Source organism: Ammospiza nelsoni, chromosome 7, assembly GCF_027579445.1.
Source record: "Ammospiza nelsoni isolate bAmmNel1 chromosome 7, bAmmNel1.pri, whole genome shotgun sequence".
In the NCBI taxonomy this organism is placed as follows: domain Eukaryota; kingdom Metazoa; phylum Chordata; class Aves; order Passeriformes; family Passerellidae; genus Ammospiza; species Ammospiza nelsoni.
The window spans coordinates 37255551-37261550 of NC_080639.1; the positions used below are offsets into that span (position 1 = coordinate 37255551).

A 6000-nucleotide genomic window follows, 5' to 3' on the forward strand; every position below is an offset into this window, starting at 1 on the left:
CAACACTTTTAGCAGAACTCTGTGGAGGAAATATTTCCTGAAACGTTTGCCCAGCTTGGATATGCCAACTGAAATACAAACAGCCAGCCCAGGATGAGAAGGTGATGTGGTGGGAAAGGACATCACAACCACTGTCTCCTGAAAATTGTGAAAGATGTGGTGGCCAACAGAGCAAAGATATTGACAATTATTTTGACATACTTAATATGAGTTCAGCTGCTGTCCCACACACTTCTGAAGTGTGGTAAAATTCAGATGAAATATTCCAAGATCCATTTTCCTAATCAAAGTTATCTGACCAACAACTTAGATCCACTTAGAGCATCCAAGCCTGCACAGACACCACAGTGGAATTCTTCTGCACAATGAGGGCTTCACAAGAGTTGATCTCTGATATCCACATAGTCAGGAAAAAATATCCAAAAGACTCCAGATGAGCTTCCCAAAATCCCTCCTGAGCAGTGCTGGGCTTCGCTTGGGCAATGCCCTCTCTGATAGGAATGGCTGACCCAAGGTCCTGACTAATTATGGATATTAAGAGTCCAATATAATTTTCCAACCACAGACACGTGAGCACTAAGTCCTGGCCAAACAGCAATTTGGAAAATTATTTTGCCTACCTTAAAGTGCCCGTTTTCATCAGAATTCTTCATTTCCAAAGCTGTTCTGCAGTGCTGTTGAGGGCTGTTAAACAGCTGCAATATCTCGCCCCAGAGATGGCTGCATTGCTGTGGTGGGTGATGCTATCCAAAGAGTTTGAATATCAGTTTAATCACTTTGGCATCCTCCAGGAACAAAGTCACTATTTAAATGTAAGATTATTGTAGAGAATAAAATTGTCAATAAATGTAGTAATGTCTATCTCTAACTATAAGCAATTAGAGAGCTGATCTCCAACTCTCAAAAAATAACACCAGATGGTATTTTTCAGAAAAGTCAAATGTAGAATATTATATTTTTTTTTTTGCATTTTTCAGTACATCATGATGGCAAATAATATTATGTGAATCCTGCAAGTACAAGAAAAATCTGCAAGTATAACATTCTTCTCTTCCAGCGAACATCCTGTGAATTCATAAATATTTACATTTTGCAAGTTATAATTATGTAGCACTGGAGAGAAAAAAAAAAAAGAGTGACTGTACATACAAGTTTATAAAAGAACATTCATAAATTAAAAATGTGCATTGTTCTGAAAAATGATACCTACTGTGTTTTTTGTGTCAGCCTGTCAAACCACGGGGTACCTTCCAACCTCTCCCTCAGCTGGGAAAAAATTAGACTTTTAGGTCTGAACAACTATTGATCTCCTAGTGTTGTTACTATTAATAGTTTTAAATCATTATTTGTGAATTCATCACTGGAGGGATCTGTTAAAGCAACAAGAAAAGTTTGTATTGCAACAGGGATAATGCTCCTACACAAGCTGACAAACACAGATGCACTCCAAAACTTTTGGAATTTTGTGAAAAAACCCTTACCCACTTGCTTAGATTCAGACAGTTCAGTGTTATCCTGTCACTAGGTACTTTTTGGTGTTTTTTTTTTTTTTTTAAATTGGAATTTTGTATAGTTTTCCTGTTGCTGCAATTTATGTACTAAAGGATAATTTTAGTGTTAATGAATCTGAGCTGCAGGAGAGTCCTGGAGCTGAGATTTCAGTTGCAAGAACATCATTTTCTCAGCAACCAGCAAAAACTATTCATTGAAGACTATTTTTATTGAAGGAATTTTACCATTTTTGTTCATGAATAATCCATGAACAGATGTTGATTTTTACAAGTTCAGTTGTTATTTGAAATTGTTTGAATACTTTATACAAACATATTGCAACCTCTGGGTTATTTGTATATTTTTGTTGTTCTATTACAATGTTCAACTATTCATTGTGAGATAGATTGCCTCCTCATGCAAATAAATCCTTACAAATGTAAAAAAAAAATAAAATGGTTGGACAGGTGACCTAGGTGTATTATTCATGATGTAAATTCTTTAGGGAAAAAAAAATAAATTACTTTATGACCAGAAAAATCAGCTTTTGCAAATAGGAAAGAAAGAAAGGAGAAAATTATTTGTACAAATGCTTAATACTGGCTGCAAGATGGTCAATCCCTCTGAGTGTTCTTACCAAAGTAAAAACTGTGCACAACCATTCACGCAAATAGATAAGGATTTCTGAATATGGGAGTTGCTTTGATATCTTAATTAATAGCTGTGAAATCACCTTTCACTCTCTCTCTAAAGTATTTATTCAGCTGTATTGTTGAGATAAAAACAAAAACCACAGTGGCAGCACCTTCCTCTTGTAGGTGTCTCCAACCTGGGCTGCATTTCCATTTTCCCCGGGCTCTTTCCCTGCAGGCAAATCTTGCATTTCCTGCTCTTCCTCCTCCTCTAACATGCCAAATTTGCATCCACACCAGACAGTTTATCACAGGAGAAGCCTGCGAACACAGCAGGCGACTTTTCAACCATAATTTTTACCTTGTTAGCTTATGCAATATTACCCTAATTCCAGACAAATGATGCCACATCTTCCAAGAAGAGGGAAGTCACCAAAACAAGATTTCCAAGCGTAATTTGGGCATCCAAACCTGAAGTCCTTTCACCTAACATGAATCCTTCCCCCTTATCCTTGAGTTAGATCCCTTTTAGGTGCCTTCCTGGCACTCCTGACAGGCATTTATTGAAAAGTTTATTATTTATTGGAGCTGCAACCTCCTGGCTTTCATGGAGTCATTTAGGTTGGAAAAACATCTAAGGTCGTAAAATCCAAGTATTTTTCCGACCATCTGTGGGAAATTTACATAAAAATAACTGACCAAACTATGCTGCTCTTCAAGTCCATGTTCTGGGAAGCGATTAACTTTTCTGAGAAACTACATTGAAATAAAAGGAAATGTTGTCAGTAGGAGCATGGGGACAGAGAGGTGCTGGCTGTCCAGGTTATTGAATAACTATTGAATAATTTGGGGAAGGCAGGTGGCGAGGTTGCTGGGGTGTTATCATTATTTCTGTTACCTTTCAGAGCTTGTTTTTCACAGGATCTGAAACACCTGAAGCTGGCTGATGGCTGTGAGGAGCCTGGAGTGACAGCAGGAGGGGAAACGGTTCCAGATGAAAGACAGTAGGTTTAAATTGGGAATATTGGATATTGGGAAGGAATTCCTGGCTGTGAGGGTGGCCAGGCCCTGGCACAGGTGCCCAGAGCAGCTGTGGCTGCCCCTGCATCCCTGGCAGTGTCCAAGGCCAGGTTGGACAGGGCTTGGAGCACCTTGTGATGGTGGAAGGTGACTCTGCCATGGCTGGGGTGGGATGGGATGACCTTAAAGGTCCATTCCAGCCCAGAACATTCCACAGTTCTGTGATTTTGCTCTTGGGCACCACCCAACACCCCTGACAGCCAGAGAGGAAAACTTAAAACTCAAACTATGAGCAAAGCAGAGATTTTTATCTATACCTGCAAACCACATTAAGCTTGTTCCCTTTCTATTTAATGCTAGGGCAGTTGGCAACATTGTCTGAGGCCACCACGAGATTTTTATCCCTGACTCTTTCCCTCTACAGCATCTTCATGGAAGCTGCAAGCCAAGCCAGCAGTCCAGGTATGTTTATATGTAATATTTCAGCCTCTCAGTCCAGGTATGTTTATATGTAATATTTCAGCCTCTCAGTCCAGGTATGTTTATATGTAATATTTCAGCCTCTCAGTCCAGGTATGTTTATATTTTATATTTCAGCCTCTCAGTCCAGGTATGTTTATATTTTATATTTCAGCCTCTCAGTCCAGGTATGTTTATATGTAATATTTCAGCCTCTCAGTCCAGGTATGTTTATATTTTATATTTCAGCCTCTCAGTCCAGGTATGTTTATATGTTATATTTCAGCCTCTCAGTTCAGGTATGTTTGTATGTTATATTTCAGCCTCTCCAACGCATTAATCCCCATAGCTGACAGCACTTATGTTGCAATGACCTGCAGTCATCTGATCAACTTTCTGAATACTTACCAGCTATAATCAAATATATTCTCATCTCTTATTTGAGCAAATCAAACAGAAATTGAATACATTTTTTTTTTATGAACACTAGCAATATGTTCTCTTCTCTGATAATTTTGACATTAAAATTCCATTTTAATAATCCCATCCTTCAGGCTTTGCAGACTCTTAAGGTATTAAAGCAAAAATTATCCTAAGCAGTTAGATTATAATGTATTTAAAGATTAGACATTTCATGTTGAATATTAACTGCTCCACTTCCCAGGGAAAAAAAATGATGCAGGTTTTTTTTCCCTTGTATAATTTATACATTTTTGATAGGTTGACTATACAAAGTTCAAACCTTTTATGAAAAAATACTACCAAATATACTCATAGTTCTGCATTGTATTAAAAAGCTGTATATAAAGGTATGAGAAAACATTTCTGCTGACATCATTAACATAATTTGATCCCTCAGAAATGGGAAAAATGGCTGTTCCACCTCAGTGAAGCCTATCAGGCTTCTGAGCCAAGACAAGATAATAAAATATTTGCAGTCTAAGGAAATTTTATTTACACATCACAAAAGACAGGTCACACATTTGGACTTAAGGTTTCATAATTGTGTAAAATGGAGAAGCATTAGTAAATTACTCTGAAACAAAGCAAATTATACCAAAAAAAAAAAGAATAAAAGAAAATTAGCTAATTCATAAGTATTTCAGGTATTTGTCTAAATAATTTCAATTCTTTATGAACACTCCCCATCCCTGGAAGTGTCCTGGGCCAGGTTGGATGGAGATCTGAGCACCATGGAAGGTGCCTCTGGTTGTGGCAGGGGTGGGACTTGATGGGTTTTAAGCCATCAAGCCAAATCATTCTGGAATTTTACAAATGCCCAAACACAGGTCTGAAATCAGAATAATCATTCAGCCACAGCTCCTGACATGGAGAATTGGACACTGTCCCCTCACCACTTGCTGAGCAAAACTTGCTCCACAGTGAGTAAAATCTCCTGCTTTAAACTCATCCACTGCGTTATTCTAAAACAGCTTCTTCACATGGAAAAACCTTCACCTGCAGAGAAAAAAAAAAGAAAAAAAACCAAAACAAACCCCAAAAAATCCCAAACGCCCAAAAACAAACAAACAAAAACCCCAAACAAAAACACACACACAAAAAAAAAGCCCTAAACAAAAAAGAAAAACCAAAAAAATAAAAACCTAAAACAAAAAAACAACAAAAAAAAAAAAAAAAAAAAAACAAACAAACAAAAAAAAAAAAAACAAAAAAAAACAAAAAAAAAACAAAAAAAAAAAAAAACAAAAAAAAAAACAACCCAAGCTTTCTTCTTGGAGTTTTCACTTCTGAGTACAAACTTGCAGTGTGGCTCAAAAAGACACCAACCCTGCCAGCTCCCCCTGCAGCAGAGGCACCTGTGGAGCCCCTCCAGAGCTTCCCCTCCTCCAGGCAGCAGCACAGGGTGTTTCTCCTCTCTTTCTATAAACAAAAAAATTGTTTACAGGGGGCAAAACCCTGTGGTCCAAAGGAATCTTTTTCCATTGGTGGGTAAACAGCAGCAGAGACAGCCTTTGTTTCCACACTGACACCATAAATGCACACCCTTTCCTGTGCTATCACTTCTTCATTTTTTAACAATGTGCTTGTGCTATTAGAAGTGTATTTTGGGTTATTTCTGCGGAACATTTCACATCTTTTCTCTTTGTCCTTTTGCCTTGCCCTTCAATTTTGACCGTGATGGATCTAAGCGTATTTAGGACATTAAGGGCAAACTAAATTGTTGTTTATACAGTTAAATGTAAAAAGCATAATGGTAGGGTAGTGTCTATATCCTGGAAAATAAGTACACTTGTCTGATTTTTATTACACATCTCCTCTCGTGATGTGTACTGAGTAAATTGTGGGGTCTCTGCTGAAAATGCAGCATGAAAGTTTAATTCGTCTGCAGGATCTGTCAACCTGAGCGTGCACTGAGCAACTGAAAACAAAGGGAGAA

The 6000-nt window shown here is 37.8% G+C and overlaps 1 long non-coding RNA gene across 1 annotated transcript in view; it reads left to right on the top strand.

The window, feature by feature from the left end:
• Positions 1 to 5322, top strand: part of LOC132075779 (uncharacterized) — a 295266-nt gene extending 289944 nt beyond the window's left edge. Inside the window, exon 2 of the long non-coding RNA XR_009418824.1 lies at positions 5171 to 5322. This is a non-coding gene — a long non-coding RNA (uncharacterized LOC132075779). The remainder of the gene's footprint in view (positions 1 to 5170) is intronic.
• Positions 5323 to 6000: the final 678 nt, after the last annotated feature.